The sequence below is a fragment of the Podarcis vaucheri genome (genome assembly GCF_965113315.1).
Source record: "Podarcis vaucheri genome assembly, chromosome: 3".
Lineage (NCBI taxonomy): Eukaryota > Metazoa > Chordata > Lepidosauria > Squamata > Lacertidae > Podarcis > Podarcis vaucheri.
The window spans coordinates 9,114,175-9,127,327 of record NC_138761.1 but is presented as its reverse complement, the minus strand read 5'-3'; the positions used below and the strand labels follow the sequence as shown (position 1 = coordinate 9,127,327).

Genomic DNA, 13,153 nt, shown 5'->3' with positions numbered 1-13,153 from the left:
GGGGATTCGAACCGCCAACCTTCTGATCGGCAAGTCCTAGGCTCTGTGGTTTAACCCACAGCGCCACCCGCATCCCATCTTGTAGCCATACCTTGTAGCCTCCTGCTAAAACTGTTAAGAAATGGAACCCTGATTGCCATCCTCAGGCCTGGTCTGAATCTAGCCTACAAGAAATCTAGCAAACAGGCCTCCTCTCAAAATGCCTGCAGGTGATCAGGAACTACATGCTTGAATACACTATAATGCATACATTTTTAATAGTGGCTATTTAAGAGAACACATAGAATCATAGAATCATAGAGTTGGAAGAGACCACAAGGGCCATCGAGTCCAACCCCCTGCCAAGCAGGAAACACCATCAGAGCACTCCTGACATATGGTTGTCAAGCCTCTGCTTAAAGACCTCCAAAGTAGGAGACTCCACCACACTCCTTGGCAGCAAATTCCACTGTCGAACAGCTCTTACTGTCAGGACGTTCTTCCTAATGTTTAGGTGGAATCTTCTTTCTTGTAGTTTGGATCCGTTGTTCCATGTCCACTTCTCTGGAGCAACAGAAAACAACCTTTCTCCCTCCTCTATGTGACATCCTTTTATATATTTGAACATGGCTATCATATCACCCCTTAACCTCCTCTTCTCCAGGCTAAACATGCCCAGCTCCCTTAACCGTTCCTCATAAGGCATCGTTTCCAGGCCTTTGACCATTTTGGTTGCCCTCCTCTGGACACGTTCCAGTTTGTCAGTGTCCTTCTTTAATTGTGGTGCCGAGAACTGGACACAGTACTCCAGGTGAGGTCTGACCAGAGCAGAATACAGTGGCACTATTACTTCCCTTGATCTAGATGCTATACTCCTATTGATGCAGCTCAGAATTGCATTGGCTTTTTTAGCTGCCGCGTCACACTGTTGGCTCATGTCAAGTTTGTGGTCAACCAAGACTCCTAGATCCTTTTCACATGTACTGCTCTCAAGCCAGGTGTCACCCATCTTGTATTTGTGCCTCTCATTTTTTTTGCCCAAGTGCAATACTTTTCATTTCTCCCTGTTAAAATTCATCTTGTTTGTTTTGGCCCAGTTCTCTAATCTGTCAAGGTCGTTTTGAAGTGTGATCCTATCCTCTGGGGTGTTAGCCACCCCTCCCAGTTTGGTGTCATCTGCAAATTTGATCAGGATGCCCTTGAGTCCATCATCCAAGTCATTGATAAAGATGTTGAATAAGACCGGGCCCAAGACAGAACTCTGTGGCACCCCACTAGTCACTCTTCTCCAGGATGAAGAGGAACCATTGATGAGCACCCTTTGGGTTCGGTCAGTCAGCCAGTTACAAATCCACTGAGTGGTAGCATAGTCAAGACCCCATTTTACCAGCTTCTTTACAAGAATATCATGGGGCACCTTGTCAAATGCCTTGCTGAAATAAAGGTAGGCTATATCCACTGCATTCCCTTCATCTACCAGGGAACACTGTATCCTTCAGGCTGCATCCTGATCGTTCATGGACTATTAGCAACGGCTTCCTCATGGGCTATTTACAGATTGCCATCTATGCAGAGGGGCCTTATTTCAGGGTCAGAGAGCATCATTTGCCAGCTGAAGTTCCTGGGTTCAACTAGTGGTGCCACCAAGACTGGGCTTTGGGGCAGAGGTCCAAGACTCTACTCAGCAGCACAGTGACTAGGAGGGCCTCAGAAGCAGTTGGTTTTCTGCACTGGGAATTAAGTGAAATAGTAGACATTACAAGTTTAATAAGTGGGGCCCTGTAGGAGCATTAAGTTGAGGGCAGGATGCCTCTGATTGCCATTTCCTGGGACTCACAAGTGGGGAAAATGTTGCTGCAGTCAGGTCAGGCTTGTGGGCACCTGCTTGGCTGCTATGAGATGTTGGGTAAGATCAGTGGTGGACTTGGGGTTGTCAAATTTCAGCAGCACCCAGTGTGATAGTAAAATTTGGCACCCCCACCTCTTGTGCTCCATTCAACATCATTGTTGTGGCACTCCCCATGGCACCGGCACCCAGTGTGGCCAAACTGATTGCACTACCCTCAATCCGCCTCTGGCAAGATGGGTCTTTGACTTCATCAAACTATGGGGTTATTCTCTAGGTCCTGAAAGGCCTACATTGGCTCCCAGTACGTTTCCAAGCACAATTCAAAGTGTTGGTGCTGACCTTTAAACCCCTAAATGGCCTCGGCCCAGTAAACCTGAAGGAGCATCTCCACCCCCATCGTTCTGCCCGGACACTGAGGTCCAGCGCCGAGGGCCTTCTGGCGGTTCCCTCATTGCGAGAAGCAAAGCTACAGGGAACCAGGCAGAGGGCTTTCTTGGCCGTGGCGTCCACCCTGTGGAACGGCCTCCCATCAGATGTCAAAGAAATAAACAACTATCTGACTTTTTGGAAGACATTTGAAAGCAGCCTTGTTTAGGGAAGTTTTTATGATTTGATGAATTATTGTATATTAATCTTTTGTTGGAAGCCGCCCAGGGTGGCTGGGGAAATTTATTATTATTATTATTATTATTATTATTATTATTATTATTATTATTATTATTATTATTATATACCCATGGCACCTTGGAAAACCTCTTTCACATTGGAAGAAAGCTTTGGAGAACCTCGAAGGCCAGTTTAAGCACAACACTACTGAATACCAACCGCTGGGAATCAGAAGCTGGGAGAGTGGAGAGTGTTGCTGCTATACTCATATCTGGTTTGTGGGCTTCCCTCAGACATCTGTCTGGCCACTGTGATAACAGGATGCTTCAGTCTGATGCAGTCGTGGTCTTCTTATGTTCATGTGGTCTTAAATCTAGATTCTAAAAATGCCCAACTGCATCGCTGTCTGCAACTGTTGGTGTCTCCTGGTTTTGTTTAATGCATTGTGCACCCTCTGAAAGCTGTCCAGATGGGAATGTGACAGAAAAAGGCCCCTACCCACCCCAACATTACAGACCTGCACTTCAAACTCCTCCTCTATCCCTCGATGGACTGCTGTCATTCAATGGCCTATAAATAAGGAGCACCTTCTGTTCCCTCCTCAGAATCTCCAGCAAGTTGATTCAGCCATGAAGCTCTCTTGCCTGATCTATGGTTTCTTCTTCATCTTCTCCTTCTTCTCTCCCTTCCTAGTAAGGGCCACAGGTATGGTACAGGGGCATATTGCTTAGACTGTGACATGCACTGAAAGAGCTATGTGGACAGTTCAAGCCTGCTTTCACAGGGGTCCAGTTGACTCCCCTCGTATAGCAGCACCCAACAATGTGTCCTCCTTCTTCCAACCCATCCTGGCTATACATTTAATTAGGTTTTAAAATGCTAATTAAGCTTTAGTGTTGCTCCTGAATTTTTCTGGGGTGAGGATCCTGGTAGAGTTGGCCTCATATCATTCCATATTGGATTAGGGCTGATCTAAAGTGCTGAATTAGACCCTGGATTCATTTTTCATGTGGGTGGGTAGGGGGAGGGCATGTACAGCCCTATTTTTTTTACTGCTATTTGCTTTTAATAGAGCTGGTATAAAATAGCTGAAGAAACTGAACTACGTTCCTAGTTCAGATCTTTCAGCCTTATACACCCCCTCCCCACCCACAATATGGAGCATCGTATGAGTGACTTAACTTTTATTGTTAGAGCCAGAGGCATCATGAGGAGCCGGGAGCAGAGCTGAACGTGGCAGCCATGTGGCTCAGTGGCTTCCCCCTCCTCTTAACACTGCCACCAGCAGGAGTCTGCTTTGCCCCTGCTTCCCCTCTGCAGCAGCAGCAGGAGAAGAAGGAGCCAGCTGCTGGAGACGTGCAACATTCAGCTCCACGCTTTGGCTCCACACTTTTGGGTCATGGGAGTGGTTGGCTGGGCTGGCCCCTACCCCAAAAGTGGTGAAGAGCGGTGGACTCATAATCTGGTGAACCGGGTTCGATTCCCCGCTCCTCCACCTGCAGCTGCTGGGTGACCTTGGGCCAGTCACAGTCTCTCAGCCCCACTCACCCCACAGAGTGTTTGTTGTGGGGAGGAAGGGAAAGGTGACTGTGAGCCGCTTTGAGACTCCTGAAGGGGAGTGATAAAGCGGGATATCAAATCCAAACTCTTCTTCTTGTGTATGGGAAATGTGTGCTAAAATGCGGATATATTCTCGTGAGATCTTCAAAATGGTGATATAGTCTCACGAGAGCTTAAAGAAAGCAAACCGATGGAGAGGTGTGGTGAACTAAATTTAAGGTAGGAAAAACAAGAAATTTTGGGTGCCTGTGGGTTGTATTTTGGAAGAGGGGTTCAAACACATAGTGAGAGATTTAGGTTTGCTCAATTAAACTGGATAATAAGTTATTTGTTGCCCTGGTTGAACAAATCCATGTTAAAAGTGGAAACTGACTCTCTGAGGTTAGGAAAGTGATGGGATAATGCATGGAAATGTGGGTTGGATAATAGATTAAGGTGAAATCATATAATCATATATAAGCTTTGTGTAAGTAATTCAGAATGAATGCTGAATGAATAGGACATCTGAACCAGCCCATATAGAAAACTGCAATCAAGAGATTCTCGCCAGAGGACATGGCTAAGGGATATGAGATTCAACAGCTTCCAGCTCACCATCCTTAGCTGCTCATCTAACCCAACTCTCTCTTTCTGAAATATATATCCAGAACCACTTTGTAGTGGCGTATGCAAGGATAAGTGCGGTGAAGATGAAAAGCAATGGTCTGGAAAAGTGATATGCCAAAAACATGACGACATCTACTGCTGTAAAAAGTAAGATAAGTTTCCTTCAAGTGATCATTTGTGATTTGCAAGATCAGTCTTGCATTAAATGGAATGCAGGGTCCAGACTGTCACGGCTAAAATGGCCACTGTTTCTTTAATGCGAATAAAGCTGGGTCAGCATGACTCAGTGGCTTGCAGCAAGTTGTATATATAAGTGAGAAATGTTAGTTTGTGCTGAGGCTGGTGTTTGGGTTGGTTGGTTGGTTAGTGCTGGTGTGTATTCAGTCGTGTTTTGCACAAAGAATTTTAAGAATAAAACTCTGCAAGGATATTCTCGTGGACTCTTTTATGCAGACAAGGGTCCGAGGACCAGGATGAGGAGACAAAGGGAGGTCAGAACCCTTTCCTTCTTTTTTTTGCTTTTTACAAACACTGACACAGACTGGGAGTATGATGGGAACTGTGAAGAAGAATCTGAGAGAATGCCTGTGTAGGAGTGAGTTTTCTGAAGCAAACGGGTATGCCAATTTTTGTGTGAAAGGACAGTATGGTAGCATCTTTAGCAATGCTCAGAACATGTAGGAGTTAGGATCCAAAAAAGGCGAATGAGAAGGAATGGTGGCGCTGTATGATTTGAGTTGTTTGATTCCAGTAAAAGGCATATAACACCCTGCTTTCAGGATTTGCACTGGTGCAGATCTGCCACAGACCCAAGTTCAAGGTGTTATAATAATATAATAATAATTTATTATTTATATCCAGCCCATCTGGCTGTTGGTACTAAGATACAAGTCTACTGAAAACCACTGATTGAAGAGAGTGGAAACTTTCTAATTTCAGAGGCCCTGGTGAGAGGACAGAAAAGGATAAGGAGAGTTGCGGAATAGGTGGTGAAATCAGCATGGCAGTTAACTGTTTAGAGAAGTGTGCCAAGCATCCAGGCATTCCCAATAAGGTCCCATGTGACACTAAGACCCAAAATATCGGGACATGTGGTACAGGGCTCTTTTGCTGCAGTAGATTGTAAGATTTTTCTCTGTGCCAAGGATTCCCTGCCTGAGCTGCTTCAGGTCATGGAGGATGTTCTCCTGGAGACACCTAGCTTGGTTGTCCTAGGGGATTTTAACATCCATGCTGACACGACCTTACGAGGGGCCACTCCAGACTTCATGGAAAACATGGCCTCCATGGGGCTGTCCCTGAATACGTTTGGCCCAACTCATAGTGCTGACATGCCTTAGACCTGGTGTCTACCTCTATTGATGTAGGTAATCTGACAAAAAACAAAAGAAGTGCCACGGTCAGATCACTTCCTGGTGCAACTGGACTTCTCCATACCCTTCCTCTCTGCAGGGAGGTGCAGCGGCGGAGCTATCTGTCCTAGCTCCTGGAGTGGGGCGGGGGGGAGGGGGGCTAGCCGGCCCGCGGGGTGGGGCTAGCTGCCCACACGGCAAGCATCCCTAGCTGCTTGCCACCCACACGGCGAGTTTCTGGAGGGGCGCCACTAGCCGCATGCAGCAGCAGCATCCCTAGCAGCCTACCGCCTGCGCAGTGAGTGTATGGGGGTGCCGCCCATGTAGCGAGTGTGGGGGTGGCGGCGCGGTGATGTCACCCGCCCTCACGGCTGACACCCGGTGTGCACCCCCCACCCGCCTTCCTCCGCCAGTGGGAAGGTGTGGGACCAATTCGGATGGTCCGCCCCCTTCACTTAATGGATCCAAATAGTTTCCAGAGCGTGGTAGGGGATGCTTTATCCCATGTTGATGGCCTTTCAGCTGATTCCCTGGTGGCCTGCTAGAATGCAGAGTTAACCAGGGCTATCGACTGTCTGGCTCCAAAGCACCCTCTTCAATTGCATGAAGCCTGGACAGCCCCATGGTTTTCTCCAGAGCTGAGGGCGATGAAACAATCGCTGAGATGGCTAGAGAGCTGGTGGCGGAAAACTCATTTTGAATCGGGTTAGAGCTCAACATTGAGCCTACCAAGTGGTGATAGTGGCAGCAAAGAGGTGAAGGTGACCCAGAAACTACAACTAATCCAGAATGCGGCAGCTAGACTGGTGACTGGGAGCTGCCACCAGGACCACATAACACTGGTCTTGAAAGACCTACAATGTCTCCCAGTATGTTTCTGAGCACAATTCAAAGTGTTGGTGCTGACCTTTAAAGCTCTAAATGGCCTCAGCTCAGTATACCTAAAGGAGCGTGCCCAGAGTGGCTGGGGAAACCCAGCCAGATGAGCGGGGTATAAATAATAAATTATTATTATATTATCTTTAAGGCCGCAGTTCACAGTATTGCATGCATTACACACATCATTTTATTTGGCTGCCACCTTTCCATAGTTAAAACCATGCTCAAAGTGGCTTACAACACGAAAACAAATCACACAATTACAAACTGAGAAGAATCAGTCATAAACAATAAATACACAAACAATAAATGCACAATCCAATTGAGCAATTTTCACATAAATCACGAATCATCTAAAAACAAAGATACAAAAAGATTATATAAATAACAGCAAAACCCCCATTCTTCTACAACCCCTACTAAACAAGATCCCAGCCCAAGGGTCTGTAGCCTCAGCTTTTGTAGCTGGAGTCAGTCCAGGCCCCACCTTCCTAGGCCAGGTGAGAAAAGGCCCGCAAGCCAGGGAACAAGTCTTCCAGCACTCACAGATGTCTTTGGTGAATCCTCAACCTGTTTTAGAAGTATGGCTCTATTTGATGTGAGTGATAGCTATGGAACAAAGGTCCCTCCCATCTTTCTCTGGGCAGGAAAAAAAAAATGCTGCAACTGACATTTGAATTGTAGGGGATTGCTTCTTCTCTAGCCCCTTTTGGTTTGGCTCTGACTCCATCTGTTGTCAGTGGGACATACTTCAGGATAATGTACAGTTATTGCGGCATGAGCCCAGATTATAAATTGTGATGGCAGTGACCCCTTCTGAACCAAAGAAAGGCATTTTGGTACCCAGGACTGATAAAGATTGGGACGTGGATTAAACCACTGAGCCTAGGAATTGCCGATCAGAAGGTCGGCAGTTCAAATCCCCGCGACGGTGTGAGCTCCCGTTACTTGGTCCCTGCTCCTGCCAACCTAGCAGTTCGAAAGCACGTCAAAGTGTTTTTGTGTGCTGCTCTGGTTCGCCAGAAGTGGCTTAGTCATGCTGTACGCCGGCTCCCTCGGCCAATAAAGATAGATGAGCACTGCAACCCCAGAGTCGGCCACGACTGGACATAATGGTCAGGGGTCCCTTTACCTTTTTACTGATAAAGATGAGGTGGGGAATCTCAATATGCTGTATAGGGTCAGGGTGGTGGTTCAGGCCAAGTAGAGTAAGTTCAAATCTCAGCTCGGCCATGATGTTTACTGGGTGACCCTGGGCCAAATTTATCTCACATGAGCCTAGTATTTTGTTATAAACTCTTCCAATGTGCTCTTTGGTTCTTATTCTGATGTTCTGTTTCTTATGATTATAGATGACTGAAGAGCGTCAACCAATTGTGTGCTGTGTATCAGCCAATCCAGAGGTTCTGAGTCCATGATGTCCCCCTCTCACAGCCACAGCCAACCATCTGAAATTATACAATAAAAATGGGCTTTTAGTCTTGTACTTTGTTTGAAGTTCTCTTGAGTTATGAATGCCAGAGGTATATCTTTCTGAGGTTGAGTGGGAAAGAAGGCAATGATAACTTATTGAAGTTTCATCCCATCACTCACATCCCAGGAATGCATCTTGTTATATATATGCTCCCCACAGCATTGACCACCCGCAATCTCCTACATTATATTGCCACCTCAACAGAAGCATCCAGACTCTGTTCTAAGTGGACTGAACTATACAAACACACTTCATCTCGCCCCAAACTTATTCTCTTTTTTCCTCTGTTACCGCTTGGTTTGGGCTGGAACAAAACCGTACATCTTTTCTCACACATCTTCCTCCCTTTTTTTGATTTTGGGATTCTTGTTAAAAAACCAACCAACCAGAGGAAGTACAAGCAGAGAGACAGAGAGAGCGAGAGCGAGAGTGAGAGCGAGAGAGAGAGAGCGCCAGTGTGGTGTAGTGGTTAAGAACGGTAGTCTTGCAATCTGGGGAACTGGGTTTGCGTCTCCGCTCCTCCACATGCAGCTGCCGGGTGACCTTGGGCTAGTCACACTTCTCTGAAGTCTCTCAGTCCCACTCAACTCACAGAGTGTTTGTTGTGGGGGAGGAAGGGAAAGGAGATTCTTAGCCGCTTTGAGACTCCTTAGGGTAGTGATAAAGCGGGATATCAAATCCAAACTCTTCTTCTGCTGCTGCTTAGTTATGCTGCCCCCTCCAAAAGTTGGGCCAGCAGGCACCCGAGGAAAGTGTAAAGATAACACACATCTCCATTATAGGCCTGTTGTGTCTGAATGAAGAGGCACCTGCACCCCGCCCCACCAGATGCTGAACCCATTGGTCTTCTTCAGCTGGCTCCTGCAGCAAAGAGAGGCAACAGCCATGAAGCACCTTCAGCCCAAGTTCTCCTATCTCCTCCCTCCATTTCCACTTTCACTTGTCTCCACTGCCTTCTCCAAACCCCTCTGTGGTTCCTCCTTCACTGGTATCCTCTTCGTTCACCACATCCTCCTCCTCTTCCTCTCCTTCCTGCTGGCAATCATGCTCGCTGTTGACCCTCTTTCTTTACAAACTCTGTTAATTGCTTACTTTCTCTCCATCATCATCATCATCATCATCATCATCTCCAAGTCCGCACTCCTCCTTGCTGTTTGTACCATGCCTGCCTTCTCCCACAACAGCAGCTGTCCCTCAGTACCAATTAGCATGAAAGGGTAGAAGAAGAGTCTCCTCACTGGCTAATTCCCCGCCTCCACTCTGATTGGCTTCAAACAGCACAAGAGGACAAGGAAGCATGTCAACCAAGAGAGAAGACTCTTCTCAGCGGCCAACACAATCATCTTTCATGCTGATTTGTTCACCAGGCCATGTCTTCTCAACAAGACTGGCTCTGCTCTGCACCCTCCTCAAGTGCTTTTGCCTGGCAAGAATATGTCGTTGAACTGTGATAATATCTCTTGCTTGCAAATGTGCCTGCTGGGCTAAAAAAGTCCCCCCACTTCAGTTACATGTATTGCAGTTATCAATATTGTGCATATGGAAGCCATTGGATAAATAAAAACCCGCTCTTCTTTTAAATAAAAAAATTCTAGCCCAAAAATATGGTTCAAAAGCTTTGCTTATGGAACTTAACTCCAAAACAGCTTAAAGCAATAAAAGTTGCATGCAGTTCGTTGCACAATTTCTTATACTTATCCCAGCATATTTGTCTTAGATTACAAATATCTTGCATCCTGAACTGAAAATAAAATCCCCGCCTCTTCCCCAAACAACCTCCAACAGCCTGAGGCTGTTTACTGGAGAACAGAGATAAACACATCCATTCTCTTAAATAACTTGGAGCAAAGAGCTTACAGACCCAAGATGGATGCCTGCAGATTAGCAAATGCAGAGATTTAGGGACGCCATTCTGGATTTCTGTAGGGTTTATTCCTTAGCCCTTTTCTTCTCCTGAAGATATCCCAAAAGGCAGCGAAGGTTTAGGATCAGAGTTTTCCTTCTCCTAGATGCACTACCTTCCCAGATTAATGAGCCCCATGTGGCATCATCATCATCATCAAACCAGGAAGGCAGTGTGTTGGCTGCAGGAGAGCTGCCCTCTAGCCTCTGGGTCTAATTTGCCCCACCAGAGCTACCATTTTGGCCAAGCCATGCCCATGTGTCCTACACTTGATGACATGCATGATGTTTTAAGCTCCCAATTGTTGCTTTGACTGACAAAGGCATGCTGGTAGGTATTTTGTCAAATGCAAGAGTTATTTTGAAGTCAGGGGCAATCACAGCAAAAATGAAACAGTCTTCAAGCAAACTAACAGAGCATGCACAAGATACAGTGGTAACTCTGGTTGCGAATGGGATCTGTTCTGAAGGCCCGTTCACAACATGAAAAGCCCACAACCTGAAGCACCGTATCTGTGCAGGTGCATGGCACGATTTGGTGCTTCTGTGCACGTGCGAGCGGCAAAACCTGGAAGTAACCCTTTTCAGTACTTCTGGGTCGCTGCAGGATACAACCTGAAAAAACGTAACATGAGGTATGACTGTACAGTAAAACACTTCCCCATTCAGTCCTTGGGAGCTCCAAGGTTCAATAAAGGGGAGACGCCAGTTGGCCAGTATGCAGCCCCATCGCAGCCAGGGCCTCTGATGAATCTCCAGGGGTCAGACCCCATCTGAGAGACTTACTGTACACATTGTCTGGCCATTGAGATGGGATGATGAGAACAAGCAGCACCATAATCTCCAGTGTGTTCTTTTCCCTGTGGATGCCATGATATCCTTCAGCAATGATCCATAAATAAAGGGAAACTTTTGTTCTCTTTTGATGATATCTTTGAGCCTCATGGAGAAGGGAGCAGAACTAGTGCTCAACCACTGAAGTCTTCTCCGATTCCATTATTTCCATCATTTCTGAATCAAGCTTCCATTTGAAGACATAGGTTTCCTTAGGTCATTGATGGGACTTCAACAGATCAACTGGGAGCTTTAAACTTTACTTTGATTGAGAAAGACATGCTCCCAACCACTCACCAGCTGGCTGGTATTCTGTCAAATGCAAGAGTCATTTTGGAGTTAGAGGGACCACAGCACAAGTAGAGGAAAGTTCAGAAGGGAGAATTCTAGCATAAAATAACATGCTTAAATCAGGCACAAAAAACAGTGACACAGTCCTTAAGCAAACTAACAAACCATGCATATGACCAGCACCTTCTGTCAAGAGTTTGGGTGTAACATTTGATGCCTCCCTTTCCATGGAGGCACAGGTTGCAGCCACAGCAAAGGTGGCATTTTTCCATCTCTGCCGTATTAAGCAGTTGGTCCCTTACCTTTCTCACCCTGATCTGGCCAAAGTGATCTATGCGATGGTCACCTCCAGGCTCAATTATTGTAACTCACTCTACATGGGGCTGCCCTTGAAGCTGACCCAGAAATTCCAGTGGGTGCAGAATGCTGCAGTGAAGCTCCTTACCGTGGGACCACGTTCATCCAGTGCTTTACCAAATGCACTGGCTCCTGGTGGAATACAGGGTCAGGTTTAAGGTGCTGGTTTTGACATTTAAAGCCCTATGCGGCCTAGGACCCACATACCTACGGGACCGCCTCTCCTGGTATGCCCCACTGAGGACCTTAAGGTCCACAAATGACAACACTTTGGAGGTCCCAAGTCACAAGGTGGTTGGACTGGTCTCAACTAGGGCCAGGGCCTTTTCAGTACTGGCACCGACTTGGTGGGACACTCTGTCACAAGAGATTAGGGCCCTGCGGGACTTGACATCTTTCTGCAGGGCCTGCAAGACAGAGCTGTTCCACCTGGCGGACTCCGTCTGACCCTTATGTTTCCCTCTCCTTACGGTTTTGATCTATGGGCTACTTTTAAAATGAGGCTGCATTTTAAATTGCATTTTAACCTGTATTTTAAATTGATTTATTTTATTTTTTCTATTATGTTTTTATTGTACTTTTATTGGTGTTAGCTGCCCTGAGTCCGGCTTTGGCCGGGGAGGGCAGGGTATAAATATTATTATTATTATTATTATTATTATTATTATTATTATTATTATTATTATTTCTCCTTTCAGTTTTCAGGAGCTCAAGGGATCAATAAAGGAGAGACTCCAGCTGGCCATCTTGGTCAGGGCTTCCACCCAAAGAGGTCACAGTTACTGATTTTCTCGATGGTTGCTTTTCAGGGAAAAATGAAGTCATCAGAAAGGTACATATTGTCTAGCCATTGAGCTGGGCTGTTGAGAACAAGTAGCCTGTTCATTCTTTTCCTTGTGGGTGCCACAACATCCTTCATCAATGATCCATAAATAAGGGGAAACTTTTGATTATATCTGTGAGTCTCCTGGAGACTGGAGCAGAACCAGTGTTCAACCACACATGTCTCATTCTATTCCATTATTTGTTTCCTTCTTCATTCTACTACATTTGCCATGGGAGGGCCAGCTATTCTCAGCACTGCAGTTTGCTCTAAAAGACCCAACTGGTCAGTTTGGGGTATTTGAGTTTCAGAATGTCCAGGATGATGTCCTGGGTGTTTTAGCTGAGATTCCTGCATCGCGGGGGGTGGGGGTGGGGGGTGGACTTGAAGGCCCATGGGGTCCCTTCCAACTCCATGATTCTATGAGGAACGTAAGAATAGCCAATGGCCCATCAAGTCCAGCATCCCGTTCTCGCTTTGGCCAATCCAATGAGGAGCACAAGAGCAGCCGGCCCTTCAGCAACGGCCATTCAGAAGCACCGCTGCCTCCAGCTGTGGAAGCAGAGCATAGTCATCCTAGCTAGTAGGCATTAACAGTCTTCTCTTCCATGAATTCCAAAGCCATCTATTTTAGAGAGAGG

The 13,153-nt window shown here is 46.4% G+C and overlaps 2 long non-coding RNA genes across 3 annotated transcripts in view; both read left to right on the top strand.

The window, feature by feature from the left end:
• LOC309529655 overlaps positions 1–13,153 on the top strand; it is a 127,439-nt gene that overhangs the window by 7,111 nt on the left and 107,175 nt on the right. The gene's annotated exons all lie outside the window — the stretch shown is intronic.
• On the top strand, positions 2,833–8,317 carry LOC309529695. Of its 2 annotated transcripts, XR_014218328.1 has the most exons (3): positions 2,833–3,139; positions 4,642–4,747; positions 8,184–8,317. It is a non-coding gene; the product is annotated as an uncharacterized lncRNA (long non-coding RNA). The 2 variants fall into 2 exon arrangements; XR_014218329.1 differs by lacking the exon at positions 2,833–3,139 and having other exon boundaries at positions 4,456–4,747.